The following is a 16,515-nucleotide window of genomic DNA, read 5'->3' as shown; positions in this document are numbered from 1 at the left end:
ACTCACCCTTACAGGTCTCAAGGCGCTGGCGGCCATCGTGGAAATTAAGTGAGCTATTGCCCAGATTCATATGGTGCTAAGCTGAACTGCTGCCGGAGCTGGGGATCGAACCGTGAACGCTTGCTCCGAAGTCAGCTGCACTGGACGCTGCATCGCAACTCTCCAGGGTGGCAGCATTTCTGATGGGTTAGTTTGCACGCAATACGCTGTGCTTTCGCTTATTCTTGTTTTTTCTTCTTTAGAGTGCGCACACACCACTCGCGGGAATCTGTTCTTTATGTTAGGCGTGTTGCGAGTAGCAGCGCACAGGGTGGCAGCTGCATTCCTCGTTTCTTTGTATATGTTAGTTCGGATTTAATTGTGCTTGGAGTCTTTGAATATGTTTTCGTTTCGTTTCTTTTCATAATTCATGAAACTTTTATTCTTGAAACCCGTATGTTGAGCTTGTTGTACCTGATACATCGTTAATGCTACCAGCGGGATTTAATGATTGATGCAGCAAGATGTATTTATCGACATGATGAGCTATTTTTTAGAATCAACTTTATTCTATTGTCCGCGACCACAGAGGTAAGCACTTTCACTTTATGACGCACAAACGCCATGTCTTTTTATTTTTGTGCTACACGTTGATTCTGTTCCGTTCTCCTTGCGAGCTGCCAGGGCGGTTATAGAAGCTACTTTGGTAAGTCGAGCTTTCTGGGGTTTTTTTTTTTTTTTTTTTTTAAAACCTTTATTAACAAATGCACAATACACAGCGTCTGCCTACAACCCCGCAGGGCCGGCCGCTATGACAAAAACTGGCTGAGCAAAAAGTGCAATACGAGGCAGTACGTTGCTGAAGCAATCTTTCACATCAACATTATCGGCAAGAGCGTAATATCATACAAATAGGATAAGAAAGGTTTAATTTTATGTTTTTGTCGAAATGAACACAAACAAACAAACACATGGTATCATAGTGGCAAGGGTTGCTGGAGGTGGGAGGGGGGGAATGGATGTAGGAGAAAAAACGAGGGTGAGGGGGGGGTGGCGCGCATAAGAGAGCAAAGCATGTGGTAAGTAGAGGAGAGGAACGTAAATCACGGAGAGGAGGGGAGAGGGACTTCGTAGTCAAGTGGAGGAGAACAGATGTCTCCACGGTAAGTATTCCAGGGAGCCCAAACTCTGGACCACTTCCCTGGGCGCCCCCGGGCTTCATATACCGTCTTCTCTCGAAACATGGACCAGTCCATGTTCTCTTTCCAGGCACTGAGCACTGGCGGTCTCGGGGAGCCCCAGAGCTGTGCGATATCCCTCTTCGCAATCATATTGCCTAGGGTGACCCAAAGTGTCTGGGCAGCAGTGCAGTCAGTCGGTTCCCACACATTCAACAGACAACGACGCGCCTCAGGAAGCAATGGGACCCCCGTGACACGACTCATAACATCATGCACCCTCGACCAATACGCTACAATCACTGGACATTCCCACAAAACATGAAGAAAAGTACCATCCATCCCACACCCACGCTTACAGCGTCCGTCAGCAACCAGACCCATTCGCACCAGACGCGTTCCAGTAAGATACACGCGATGAAGGATTTTCAATTGGACAAAGCGAAGTCGTGCCGGAATAGCCACCTCCTTAGGGGAGGACACAGCGGACTGCCAGTCCTCGTCGTCCAATTCAAGTCCGTCAGCAGTCCAGGCAGCCCGGAGCTTCTCGAGCTGGTCAGCTCTGTTATGAATGAGCTTCTTATAAATTAAGGAGATGGTACTGTCTGGGACATGGCCATCTAGAACTCGATCCTCCAGAGGGGAGGACTGCGGAACGTCCGTACCGGAGGGGAAGACCGAAGACAAGGCATGTCTCACCTGCATATACCGGAAGTGCTCCCTATCATCGAGCCGGTATTCCAGCTTTAGTGATTCAAAGGACTTAACCGCGCCACGTGTCCAAAGGTCTCCCACAGTACTAATCCCGATCATGTCCCATTTCTCAAACCCTTTCGTCTTCCACAGGTTGCCCAGTCGCTCCGAGTCATACAGTGGCGTCATACGTGTCAGTCTACCACCCCAGCCCGTGGCCACCGTAGCATCTCGCCATGCCCGCACTGCACATTTCGTTGGGCCCGTAAGGAGTCGAAAGGGTGCCTTAGAGTATAGCGCCCTATTAAAGTTGCCGCCGGGCAACAACAGTTTATCTAAAGCAAAGGCAGGGGCTGGCTCCGGAGAATATGTCGCATGGTTGATGGCGCTCAGGTGTGAGGCCCAGTAGTACCGTCTAATATCCGGCAGCGCAATACCTCCGTCGTACCAGGAGAGCGTGAGCTTAGATAAGGCAATGCGGGCACGGCCATCCCAGATAAGTTGCCGCTGTAAACTTTCGACTTCATGGAAATAGCGGGCAGGAACGGGGTCAAAGAAATTTTGCAGGGCATAGAGGAAGCGGGGAAGCGACATCATCTTAAAGAGCGCCGCCCGGCCCAATGGAGATAGGGGCAGATCGCGCCATCGCCGAACATCCTGCTTCAGTCTGCGGAGCGGAGCATACAAGTTCCGCTCATAGCGGACCGAGGAGATCATGGATACATGGACCCCCAGATACTTAAAACCGTCAGTCGCTACCAGAATGGGAAACCTACGGGGGAGAGGCGGTAGAGTACCAGCTATGGCGTAGACACAGGACTTGGTCCAGTTAATGACCAGTCCCGAGTTCTTACCGAAGGACGTGAGGACGTCGAAGAGGACATTGAGTGACTTCTGAGGGGAAGTAAGATAAAGGAGGATGTCATCCGCATACAAGGAGACACGATCCTCGAGGTCAGGGGACCATCGGATCCCTTTGATCGAGGGTTCCCACCGGAGCCACGCGGCAAGAGGTTCGAGTGCCAAAGCGAACAAAAGCGGAGAAAGGGGACATCCTTGTCGTGTGCCGCGGCCCAAAGGAAAGGGGTCTGAGCACCTCCCATTCACAGCAACCTGAGCTAGCGGCTGTTCATAAAGAAGCTTGACCCATGCGATGAAGTTGGGGCCAAAGCCAAATTTGGCGAGGGCTGCCCATAGGTAGGGCCATTCAATGGTGTCAAATGCCATCGTGGCGTCAAGGGAGGCGATCACTGCTGGCTCGGCGAGAATAGAAGCTCTCGCGAGGACACTGTGGAGCCTACGCAAATTAAGAGCAGTGTTCCTGTGAGGGATGAAACCGGATTGATCCGGATGGATCAAATCACAAATGACCGCAAGCATCCGATTGGCCAGCACCTTAGCAAGGATTTTGGGTTCCGCATTAAGGAGGGAGATGGGGCGGTACGAGGCACAACGGTCACGAGGTTTGCCATCCTTATAAATGACCACTATGGTAGCAAGGCGCTGCTCAAGGGGGAGGCATCCAGCCTCAACCGCCTCGAGAAACATGTGACGCAGGTGGGCGGCCATCTTGTCGGGACAAAGTTTGTAGAGTTCAATGGGGAGTCCGTTAGGGCCCATTGCCTTACCCGAGCGAAGGGAACGGATTGCGAGGGCAATCTCGTCGACAGTAAAGGGGGCTTCCAGAGCGAGGCAGTCCGCCTCAGACACAGTAGGCAGAGCAATGTCACGCAGGAGGAACCTGGAGTCGGCCTCATCTCGATCACTAACAGGCGTATAAACCATACGAAAGTGGTCAACAAAGCACTCAACAACCTCACCCGGATCCGAGACAGTCACACCAGAATCACGAACAATGGAGGGAACAACACGACTCGCACGCTCAGTCTTGTCCAGCCACGCAAGAAGCTTGCTAGCCTTGTCACCCACATCATACAGTCGACCAAGTTGATTTGACCGCATCAATTTAGCAGCATCCGTGACACAGGCCTTATAATCTGCTTGTTTCAATTCCAATTCATGCAACAGTGCAGGCGTGTCATTCCCACCCAACTCACTTTCAAGCGCAGTGATTTCAGTTTCAAGAGCCACAACAGCCTCCCTCTTGACCCTACGCTCAGTGGCAATGAGTGACAGGGCGGAACCCCGAATAACCGTCTTGAAGGCCTCCCAGAGAACAGTGGGGGAAGTGACAGAGCCCAGATTCTCAGAAAAATAGTAATCTATTGCCTTAATCAGGTCTGAACGGAGCCGGGGGTTTTTAAGATGCCAGGGAGGGAGCGGGGGAACTCTGTTACCATGCAAAACACCCACAGAAATCGTGATCAGCAGGGGGGAGTGGTCCGAGATACCCCGGGGGAGATGTCGAATCTCACGAACAGTGGACAAAGTGGAGGCTAACATAAGAAAGTAATCAATACGGGAGAGGCTGCCGTGCGCGCCAGAGTGAAAAGTGTATTGTTGGAGCGCGGGATGTAGTGAGCGCCAGACATCTACTAAGCCAAAGGTGTCAGCCATTTCACTGAGCCACATCTGGGACTGTGGCAATACTCTAGGGGGTAGTCGGTCGCAGTCGCCGGACATGACAGAATTGAAGTCCCCGCCCAAGACCAACAAGCCGTCTGGCAGCCCAAGAAGAGTCCTGCCTAAATCAGCATAAGTGGTAGCCTGCAGTCCCGGGGGGATATAGACAACAACAAACACGACCTGTTTACCCTCCCACCTCCCCGAAACAGCAGCATACCGCCCACGCCCATCAAGGATAACATCATCAATAGCAAGAGCAAGGGAAGACTTTACCATAATACCCACACCCCGGGAACCCGAGGTGAAACCCGCATGTGCAACCAGTCGATAACCCCGGCGGTCTAGGGCCTTGCAAGCATTACCAATCAAGTGGGTCTCCTGAAGGAACACAACATCAGGGGCGTGGCGCCTCAAAAATTGCAGTACAATGCCCCGCTTAATCCTGTCACCCAAACCATTTACGTTCCAAGAAAGAATCCGCATTTCACCCCCCCCCATTACGGCAAAAACATTCCACACCCACCCCCCAGCAGAACCCACTATAAACAATCATTGCAAGATATGAAATACCATGAAACAAAGAACAGAACAAATTGAACGAGACACAAACCAGTCCCCAAACACCGACCCCAGAACCCAAACCCGTTACAACACCCCCCTCCCTGCACCCCTGCTGACTAAAAAGCCACCCCCAACTGCAGTGTGCCTGTCGCCCCATACTTCTACACAAAGAACCCCCCGAGGAGGAAGGGAGAAATCACCCGTTACCACACCGCCACGGGCAGAGTCATTAGGGAATAAGTCAATATGTACAGTACGTTGCATAGTCTCAATCGGAACCTCCAGGGCATCTGTTACTCCTGGGTCGCTGCACCACCTTCCGCACCACCAGGGCCTCCGCTCCCAAAGTCATCTGCCGGCAACGAGTCCAACCAGTCGGCTGCACGTTCAGGTTGATCAAAGAAATAGGCACGTTCCCGATATTCAATCCGGAGCCGGGCCGGAAACAGCATGGCATATTTCAGTCCCCGGTCCCTTAGGCGACGCTTCACTCCGAGGAAACCTGATCTTTGCCGCTGCACTTGAGGAGTGAAGTCGGGATATATGGAGACAGAGTTATTGTCATACTTCAGGGGACCATGTTTACGGGCGGCCTGGAGGATAGCATCCCTGTCCCGGTAATGAAAAAGCTTGGCGATGATAGGCCTCGGCGGGTTCCCCGGCTTCACTTGACCTCCGGGGAAACGATAGGCGCGCTCCACGGCAAAGAACTTACTAAGTCCTGCCGGAGCCAGTTGGGCGACTATTAGTTCCTCGACCAGAAGATCGGTCGCTACCGAACCATCGCCTTCCGGAACTCCGACAAGGCGTATGTTGTTCCGCCTGGCCCTGTTATCATAGTCCTCCATCCGCTTGAGCAGTAAGTCGTGCGATGCGCGCAGATTGCCAATTTCGGATTGCGCCTCAGCCATGTCGTTCACCAGGCTCGACGTTTTAAGATCCAGTGCCTTCACCCGCTCATTTGTTTTGGCCAGGTCGGCTCGAATTAGAGTTACATCCACCGCCACCGTGTCTATTTTGGTCACTACGGCCTCAAATTGTTGGCCCATGTCGGCCTTGAGTCCAGTGATGGCAGCCATTAGGTCTTGGAGCGACACTTCCGACGTAGACGATGTGTCCGTTTGAAGTCCTTCAGCACCCATGCATACGGCCCCGGGGGAGCCTCTCGGCTGGGTATAGCGTTCGATCATGTTCGTCTGGATCGATCCCCCCCGGGTCGCAGCCTTCCGGCGTCTTTCGGCCTCCACTTTCGTCGCCATCTCGCATTCAGAGTTGACCGGTTAGCCAGAGGAGGTGATGAGCAGGTAGAAAAGTCTCGAAACTCCGATGCGCCAGTGAGACAGAGGTGTAGCGGCCTCCTTGCCAGTCCAACGGAGGATCATGCAGATCAAGAGGGCAGCAGGCGAGGCAGAGTAGGAGGAGACAGGAACAAAGGGAAAGAAACCGAAAGTGAAAGCTATACACCTCCGGCGGGCCAGATGCCAGGCAGCCGTTGTTGTTCAATTACAGGTCGGCCACAGTGGGCAGCCAAGTCCCCGGTCGCGCCCGCGGGCAGGCCAGAAAGTTCCAAGTTGCAGAAAAATGGTCCCCAAGGTCCGATTTCGACCGGAAAAGGATCAGTAGCATCAGCGATGATAGCGCTGCAAAAGCCCGTCAAAATGACCAGGATAGGTAAAGGATAGATAAAGGAGGACGGCGCGGGTCTCGGGAGCTCTCTGCTCACGCGACCATCTTGGATGCCCGCGTAGCTCCTCCCCCCCTTTCTGGGGTTTTTAATCACACGTTCGCAGTAACATTTGGTAACAGGCCCGGTTCTAGAGGGTGGGCCGGGTGGGCCAGGCCCACCCAAACATGAGCCTGGCCAACCCAAACATGATCCTTGGCCCGAGCAGTAAATCTGCCACCGATCTACAACATCAATAAAAACTGTTCCGATAACTGGTGATTTACAATCCTGCCTACAGAGCAACCATTTGTCTGTTGGTAGTTTATAAATGCAGATAAACTGAATTTTATGGGAATAGCTCAGTGGGTTACTACCTCTGTCACAGATATCCTTGTGTTACTTGCAGTTCAGAAGTTACTATCCTAACATAGGACAGTGACCTATGAACTGTCATCAAAGAGGTGCATACAAACTTCACTTTTTTGTGTTGTGATATAGTTAGAACTTCTCCATTCTTTCAACATTCTAATTTTACTAAAAAGAGTTTGTTTGGGCAGTTATACCTTTTTATCAGTAAAGCCAACCCCCAACCACTGGAGTACTCTTTAAATCCTGAGTGTGTGCTTCTCCAGACCAAACCCTCGTAAAATATACTGCCCACCAGTGTGGATGACGTGATTTCTACACCTTGTAATCCTCATTGGCTTATGTGACATTCCCCGTAGACCGATTTATTGTCTCTGTTTAAAGTGTGCTGTTATGTAAAGTACTGTGACACTCTACACTCATATGAGTAGCGCTGTACAACAAATGGAATGGATATGAGAGAGGGGCAACGGCAAGATGAGGCGCACTGGTGGAGGGTGGTAGTGAGTGAATCCGAGGAGGAGGCCATGGGGTGGGGGGCTACGGAGGGATGTGGGACACTGGTAAAGGGTAGCAGTGAGGTAATCCGAGGAGGAGGTCACGGGGTGGGGAGAACTACAGAGCGATGAGGGGAGCTGGTGGAGGGAGCAGTGAGGGAATTTGAGGAGGAGGTCATGGGATGGGGGAACTACAGAGAGATGAGGGGCACAGGTGGAGGGTGGCAGTGAGGGAAGCCGAGGAGAAGGTCACGGGGTGATGGAGAACTACAGAGAGTTGAGGGGCACTGGTGGAGGGAGCAGTGAGGGAATTTGAGGAGGAGGTCAAGGGGTGGGGGAACTACAGAGAGATGAGGGGCACAGGTGGAGGGTGGCAGTGAGGGAATCCGAGGAGAAGGTCACGGGTGGGGAGAACTACAGAGCGATGAGGGGAGCTGGTGGAGGGTGGCAGTGAGGGAATCTGAGGAGGAGGTCATGGGGTGTGAGGGAGCTATGGAGAGATGAGGGGCAGTGGTGGAGGATGGTAGTGAGTGAATCCGAGGAGGAGGTCATGGGGTGGGGGGCTACGGAGAGATGTGGGACACTGGTAAAGGGTAGCAGTGAGGGAAGCAGAGGAGGAGGTCACGGGGGGAGAAGAACTACAGAGAGTTGAGGGGCACTTGTGGAGGGTGCAGTGAGGGAAGCCGAATAGGAGGTCACGGAGTGATGGAGAACTACAGAGAGTTGAGGGGCACTAGTGGAGGGAGCAATGAGGGAATCCGAGGAGGAGGTCACGGGGTGGGGAGAACTACAGAGCGATGAGTGGAGCTGGTGGAGGGAGCAGTGAGGGAATTTGAGGAGGAGGTCATGGGGTGGGGGAACTACAGAGAGATGAGGGGCACAGGTGGAGGGTGGCAGTGAGGGAAGCCGAGGAGAAGGTCACGGGGTCATGGAGAACTACAGAGAGTTGAGGGGCACTGGTGGAGGGAGCAGTGAGCAGTGAGGGAATTTGAGGAGGAGGTCATGGGGTGGGGGAACTACAGAGAGATGAGGGGCACAGGTTGAGGGTGGTAGTGAGGGAATCCGAGGAGAAGGTCACGGGTGGGGAGAACTACGATGAGGGAAGCTGGTGGAGGGTGGCAGTGAGGGAATCTGAGGAGGAGGTCTTGGGGTGTGAGGGAGCTATGGAGAGATGAGGGGCACTGGTGGAGGATGGTAGTGAGTAAATCCGAGGAGGAGGTCATGGGGTGGAGGGCTACGTAGAGATGTGGGACACTGGTAATGGGTGGCAGTGAGGGAAGCAGAGGAGGAGGTCACGGGGGGGAGGAGAACTACAGAGAGTTGAGGGGCACTTGTGGAGGGTGCAGTGAGGGAAGCCGAGGAGGAGGTCACGGGATGATGGAGAACTACAGAGAGTTGAGGGGCACTAGTGGAGGGAGCAGTGAGGGAAATTGAGGAGGAGGTCATGGGGTGGGGGAACTACAGAGAGACGAGGGGCACAAGTGGAGGGTGGCAGTGAGGGAAGCAGAGGAGAAGGTCACGGGTGATGGAGAACTACAGAGAATTGAGGGGCACTGGTGGAGGGAGCAGTGAGGGAATTTGAGGAGGAGGTCATGGGGTGTGAGGAAGCTATGGAGAGATGAGGGGCACTGGTGGAGGATGGTAGTGAGTGAATCTGAGGAGGAGGTCATGGGGTGGGGGGCTACGGAGAGATGTGGGGCACTGGTGGAGTGTAGCAGTGAGGGAAGCAGAGGAGGAGGTCACGGTGGGGGATGAGAACTACAGAGAGTTTAGGGGTACTTGTGGAGGGTGCAGTGAGGGAAGCCGAGGAGGAGGTCACGGGGTGATGGAGAACTACAGAGAGTTGAGGGGCACTAGTGGAAGGAGCAGTGAGGGAATCCGAGGAGGAGGTCACGGGGTGGGGAGAACTACAGAGCGATGAGGGGAGCTGGTGGAGGGTGGCAGTAAGGGAATCTGAGGAGGAGGTCTTGGGGTGTGAGGGAGCTATGGAGAGATGAGGGGCACTGGTGGAGGGTGGATGTTAGGGAGTCTGAGCAGGAGGCCATGAGGGGGAGTGGCTACGGAGAGATGAAAGGCACTTTTGGAGGGTGGAATTTAAGTTATCTATAGACAAAGAGGTAAAAAACGAGGTCAAAAAGACTTTTGCACCAGCACTAAAGCCGACCGATTAGGACAACTGTGGAGCATACTTTATACATATATTTAAGTTTGAAGGTGATTTTGCTATTATTTTTTACTGGGAATAATGAAATTGGAAGTGTATGGTGGCTGATATGGGGCTGGGGCCCAAGGTCAGCTGTGAGATAAGGTGTAATGGAGGGGGGTGGTAGAAAAGTGGATACTCAAGCCTGTAAGGGAGTGCGCTGCAGAGTCAGGGGTAAGGTGGAGGTAGTAATGAAGAGGGTTTCTCCCTGAAGGCACACACAGAGGGAGCCCGAGTAGTGTCACTTGCTTGATACTCCCACCTAAGAAACCTTCACTTCCCATCAAAGGGACATTACATGGAAGAATAGCACTTTTTGAAAGTGATAACATTTAGAAAGAGACTTTGAAAAGAGTGCGTTTTACTGTGCCTTGTAAGACTAAGGAGAGAAAGGAGGGCCCAGAAGCAGGCCTGGCTAGATATATAAACGATAAAAAAGGGCCAGCAGTGGCCCACCCGAAAGTACCTTTGGCCCACCCAATTAAATATTCCTGGAGCCGGGCCTGTTTGGTAACCTTGTCACCACATTGTATACAACATAGAAACGTGAGGGTTCTTGCTACTGCAATCACGTATTGAAGCTGCAGCATTTATGTGGCTTTTGATGAATCACTTTGTTAGTACACGGCAACCTAGTTACCTTATACTCGGTAACCTTGTCACCACATTATATACCACGTATATACTCGCGGGTTCACACTACGGTAATCATGTATCGAAGTTGCAGCGTTCATATGGCTATTGATTATTCACTCCGTTTTTGAGCCCAGAAGCATGACTTTTTGTTATCACGTAGGGATGGATTACACCATCGCATTGAGGGTTAATTTACCTTTTGACCGTCCGAAATCATTTGGTACTTTAAAGCATGTTGTCACAATCATGATTTGACATCTGAGCACCAACCATTTTACTTGCAAGCACCATCGTTTTTCAGCTTATTTTAGACATATAGGACACCATGCTTCTTTTAGAAGTCGTTCTATATTGCTGTTAAGTTGATCACATTTTTTCTTTTTCTTTTGAGTTCGGACATAGAATCAATTTTTTTATAAACTCGTGGTATGCATGCTATCAGGTTAGTAGGTGCACTGCAGGCATTCTTGTTTTGTCTGACTGAGTTAATGTACGGGCTATTTTGATTAGTCTCTCGCTTTATTTCTAGATTTTGTTGTTGTGACCCCTGACAAAGGGTCATATTGGACCCGAAATGCATTGGGATGTATACATTTTCGTTTACTACCAAATAAGCATTGGCTACCATGATATCATTCGTTTAATAACTACAATTGAATACATCTTCACAAAGAAGCTTTAACAATGCACTGAGTGTATTTTTTACTTTAACCAGATCAAAACTGTCACTAGAAACTATTCTGTTTCTTGATAAGTGCTCCCTCTAGCTTTGAGGGATTTTCCCTCACAGCACATTTGTTGGACTTCGGATTTAATGTCACTTCCTGGTTGTACGAATAAGGTAACTTTAAACTGGAAGTAGGTTTATCCCTATCAGTAGTGAAACCACAATATATAGGGGTTTCATTTTAACATCTATTGCCTGCTGTGAGCTGTATTCTTGGTTTACTTCAGTTATACTAAATTGATTAAAGTACAAGTACCAGATCACAGCGGTCTAAATATGGATAGAACATACTGTTCCTAGAGAGATTGTGACAAACATTAAAACCCCAAAATATTTGTCAAACCGGTTGGCAGCTCCGAAAGCTGCACCACATAGCTAGCTTGAAAAGCAAACTTGTTTTTCTGCTTATCGAGAGCCCAGCAGCTCACAAGAGGATCTTACGGGCCCTCATTAGGTCTCGCTACGACGAACGCGCTAAGCGCGTTCTCGCAGTGAGAACTATAGTCGGCGTCTCAGCCGAAAAACGACGAGGGGAGACAAGAGCTGGCCGCGCGCCCAGCATTCCCTATTTTGTGTTCAAAGTTGTCATTTGAAATTGGTGTTTGCTTTGTCTCACGTTCTCACGAGACTACGGGAGCTGCAGACACGTTCCTTCAGCCTCGCCTAGGTTCCTTATATCGAATTAGTTGGAAATTAGTTTGGCTTTTGGTTAACAGGCTTCTCTTTATGTAAATAGTAAGCTTCTTTGACATATAAGTTCCTTTATTACTCGGTTCCGAGTATTTCTTGTTTTGTTGTGTTAGCGTTTGGTAAACATTGTGTATTTCTCGGCAAATCTTTTTTTGTAGCACGTTAACATTTGTATCATCTCCAAGCCTAAATTTTTACTGCAATTTTATCGGGCTCGATATATAACCATGGGCGTATTTATATATATATTTTTAAAGAAATATACATTTCTATTCAAGTAAAAAAAAAAAAGTACAACAGGCTTTTTGCATCTGTTTGTTTTTAGTGGTCTTGTGTGCATTTTGTTTTATTCTATAACACTGTCAATTGTACATTTTGTGTCTTTACACTATAAAACACAGTGCTTATATTATCACCTTGGCTGCTGTGGCTTTTCCCCTCCTGTGCTGAGATGTCATCACTGCCATTGTTCATGACGAGCTCAGCTCGTCATCAGCACAGCTCCACTGTGCCTCATGACGAGCTGAGCTCGTCATGAGCATGGAAGGGGTTATCAAGGCTGCCCTCAATTCTACCTAGCCCTAGTCCTCTCCCCGCACCAGCAAACAAAACAAACCTGTTTTCACGCTGCAACAGCATTAATATGGCATGCCCCCCCTTTTATACAGTCACCCTCCCAATATATTATAATAATGCTGCCAAGGTCAATAGTCACACGTGCGTGCTCATCACTATTACACCTGCCACGTCCCAACTTGGTACCCATACTTCAGGCATGCTGCCTATTCATCTCCAACACATCTTGGCTCATTTCATATCAACTCAAAATAAAAAGTGTATGATTATTCGAAAATGTTCAGTGTGTGGGCATGCAATAGTGGATAATCTGCTGCATGGCTAAACGTGTAAGGTCCCAAAGGTATCCTATTGGCTATGCCAATGCTTGTTTTATTGTTATAAACTAATAAAGCTTTCTCGAAGATGAAGATATCAGTGGTTTCCATCCCCTTATGGAGAGAGCGGGCAAGCATTTTTAGCTTCCAATCACGATAAAACAATCAGATTATTTCCTACATGATTATAAAGAACAGTCTATGAAAATTGTTAGAACAATCTCTATCATAGATTCTCTCTGGGATGAAGGAATTTAAATTGTGAAAACTCCTGCCACAGTCACAGCGGTTCTGCCAAGAATTGTCAAGAGATACAAAGCTCCTGAAGACTTGCTGGCATGTCTGGTTGGACATCTAAAACCAGAATCTGTCATTATACAAGCTGCCCAGCGCTGGTCAAAGAACTCTAACACTCTAATTTCAATGACACCTCACAAGCAAGGCAGACGCCTTGATAACATTGTTAAGCGGTTCTCAACTGTGTTGCGCACAACGGTATGTATGGAGAATTTGCTGGCAATCTTGGGCAGATATGACCGCCATTTGTGGTCAGACATCACTAGATATCTTGATTTCCTGTTGGAAGACAAAAAAGTGGAAGCAAAGAAGATTCTGCAGGAGGGAGAAAGATCTGCATTGAAAATCATAGATTGTGCTATGGACATAGCTTCCATAGGATTCTGACAGCTCACAAGATCAGTGTTCATCAGATGCCAGGGCTGGTTGAAGGCCACACCATTTCATCCTGAGGTAAAAACTAAGATTTTAGATATGCCATATGATGGTGATGCCTTGTTTGGCAAGCACCTAATGACTCCTTACAAGCAATCATGGCTGTCACTTACACTGCTAGATCTTTGGGCACCTTGCAGCTCCTTAAAACACCTTTTAGAGGGGCCCACAGAAGAGGTAATTATTAATATTGAGGAGGATACCAGAGGTATAAGTCATTCTAACCTTTTCAGCAGCCTTTTCGGTCTACCTACCAGCAGCACCAACCATACCAGACACTTCCAGCAGCAGCTTACTCCAAGCAACCACCAAGGAAGAAGCAGCCAATTCCAGCAAGAGACACTGGTAGGAAGTAGTGACAGTGTAAAAGTGTAGGTTACGCCCCCTACAGCACATCGTTCTGTGGGAGCAAGAATTTCAGAATATTCCAATCGAGGGCGGAAGATCACAATGGACAAATGGCTCCTGGTCCTCACTCATCACATATGGTCATGTCTTGGAATCCATCCAAATTTCACCTACCACGCTACCAAAATGACTGCCTGCATCTCATCTTCATCTTCTCCGGAAGGAAGTGCTAGCTATGCTAAGCAAGAGTGCCATAGAAAAGGTCCCACACTGTCAAAAAGGAATGGGTTTCTATTGTCGATTTTTTATGGACATTAAGAAATCAGGAGAATGGCGTCTCATTATGGACCTTAGGAAACTGTACAAGTATCCGAAAAGGCAATTTTATGACATGATTGCCCTTCCAGAAATAGCAGCTCCTCCATCATGTAGATTTCATGACAAGCCTAAATTTCCAGGATGCCTGTTTCCATATCCCTATCCGTCTGAAGTATAGCACATTTCTCAGATTCATAGTAGCCATTACTCAGTACCAATTCAAAGTACTCCCATTAGGTCTCAGGTCTTCTCCCTGGATTTTTACAAAGTGACTCGCTCCAGTAGCAGCCTACGTAAAGCAAAAGGCCTCTAGGTTCTGCTCATCAAGCGTCGAAGGATACAATAACCTGTCTACAGATGTTCAAATCTTTGGCCCTAACAGTCAACTAGCAAACATCTCTCATTCATCCCTCAATGAAGATACATTTCCTAGGGGTGATCCTGGATACAATTCAACACAAGGCCTTCTTGTCACAGGAAAGACAAAAGAATCTCATGGCGTTTATCAAAAAGAAAGTCTTTTTGCTGTTTCTCTTCGTAGATCAGCTCTTGGCATGATGTAATCAGCCATTTTACTGGTACCTTGTGCCAGTCTATGGCTAAGACCCTTTCATGAAGGATTAAATGCAGAATAGGTGCAAACAAACGACTCATTTGATGATGTCAACAAATTGACGTAATTCATGCTAACAGCTCTTCCTTGGTGAATAAACTCTGACAATCTCTCTTCAGGGCTCACATTCTTGTCCCAGATCCTCAAATATGTAATATCAATGGATGCTTTTCTAGAAGGCTAGAGGACCCATTTGCAGGATATCCCAAAAAATGGGAAATGGACCATGGCTCAATCAAAGATGCACATAAACTTCCCGGAACTCAGAGCAATTTAACTTGCCCTCCAAGCTTTCTTGCCAAGAATAAAAGGATTTTCAGTGTTGAAACAAATGGACAACACCACCAGTGTGCACTACCTGAATAACCAACGAGGCAAAAAATTGAAGTTTCTTTCACAAGAGGAACAAGAGCTATGTAGATGGGCATTAGCACATTAAGTAACACTGATATTTGGCAGATTCTCCAATCAGAACGACTCAGAGCTGCCACGAATGGGAATAAAATCAATTTATTCTGAATGAAATCTTCGAACCATGGGGCAAAGCAGAGCTAGATGTCTTTGCGCGTCAAGAGAACAAGAAATGCCAGCTTTATGCAAGCTAGGACCCTCAAGAAGGGTCGTGGGTGGATTTGTTTTCAATCAGATTGTCAGAGACTTTGGATATGCTCTTCCACCAATTCCTCTCATTCCCAAACTCCTCAGAGAGGTAAAGAGAGAATCATGCCGTCTAATAGTGATTGCTCCATGGTGGCCCAGACAACACTGGTTCACGGAACTTCTACTGCTATCAGAGGAGAATCACTTTCAACTGGAGTCACTGAAGGATTTGCTGTCAATGAGCTGCAAATAGGTCCCTCATTAGATCCCATCTTCTCTGCACCTATTGATCTGGCTCCTAAATACCATGAGCTTCAACACTTTGATATACCAAAGGATTGCAGAGATAGCCTTGTAACAGCCAGAGATGACACTACTAACAAAACTTTATCGCCTAAAATGGAAACGGTTTTGCTTATGGTGCCAAAAGTCAAAGATCCACTATATCATCACTTCCAGAACATGTTTTGGCATACCTACTCTCTTTAGCTAGATCAGGCCTATCTCACTATTTCATTAAAGTGCATTTGGCGATACAGAAGAACTACTGGATCTCCTTTTGTATGGCCTAATAGACTATTATAACAATGTTTTTAAAGGTTTATGCAGAGTATTCCCTCCAATAAAGTCACCTCTGCCAGCCTGGCAACTTAACACAGTGCTGTCACAGCAAATGAAGAGCCCTTTCGAGCCTATTCACAGGGCAAAACTCTAATTCTTTACATGGAAAGTAGCCTTACTTTTAACTCTGACTTCTGCCAAAAGTGAGGGAGCTCCAGGCGCTCATGATAAAGGAACCTTTCTTACAATTTAAGATTAATGCTTTGATTCTCAGAGTAAATCCCAAATTCACACCTAAAGTTCCAACAGATTTCCATCTCAACCTGTTGTACTTAACACATTTTTCTTTAACTCACAGACACCTGCAGAAAGAACTCTGTACACTCTAGATGCAAAGAGATGCTTGAAGTTCTATTTGCATCGCACAAAGCACTTACAGACTACAGATCAGATATTCGTTGCAAATGGAAACCATAACAAGGGAGGCCTAGTTTCCAAGGCAAGCATAGAAAAGTGAATTTCAGCAACTGTTCAGTTCTGTCACTACAAAGCTGGTTAGCCTTTGAGAGAAAAGACTACAGCGCACTCTGCAAGAGCAGTCTCTACAACGGCAGCTCTGTTTGTTGGAGTGCCTATTGAGAGTATATGCCATGCAGCAACTTGGAAAAACAGGCATTTGTCACCCAGCATTATTGCCTGGATTTGTTGCACCACAGTGATGCAGCTGT

This window comes from Lissotriton vulgaris, chromosome 1_1, assembly GCF_964263255.1.
Source record: "Lissotriton vulgaris chromosome 1_1, aLisVul1.2, whole genome shotgun sequence".
In the NCBI taxonomy this organism is placed as follows: Eukaryota; Metazoa; Chordata; class Amphibia; order Caudata; family Salamandridae; genus Lissotriton; species Lissotriton vulgaris.
This window is presented reverse-complemented; position numbering follows the sequence as displayed.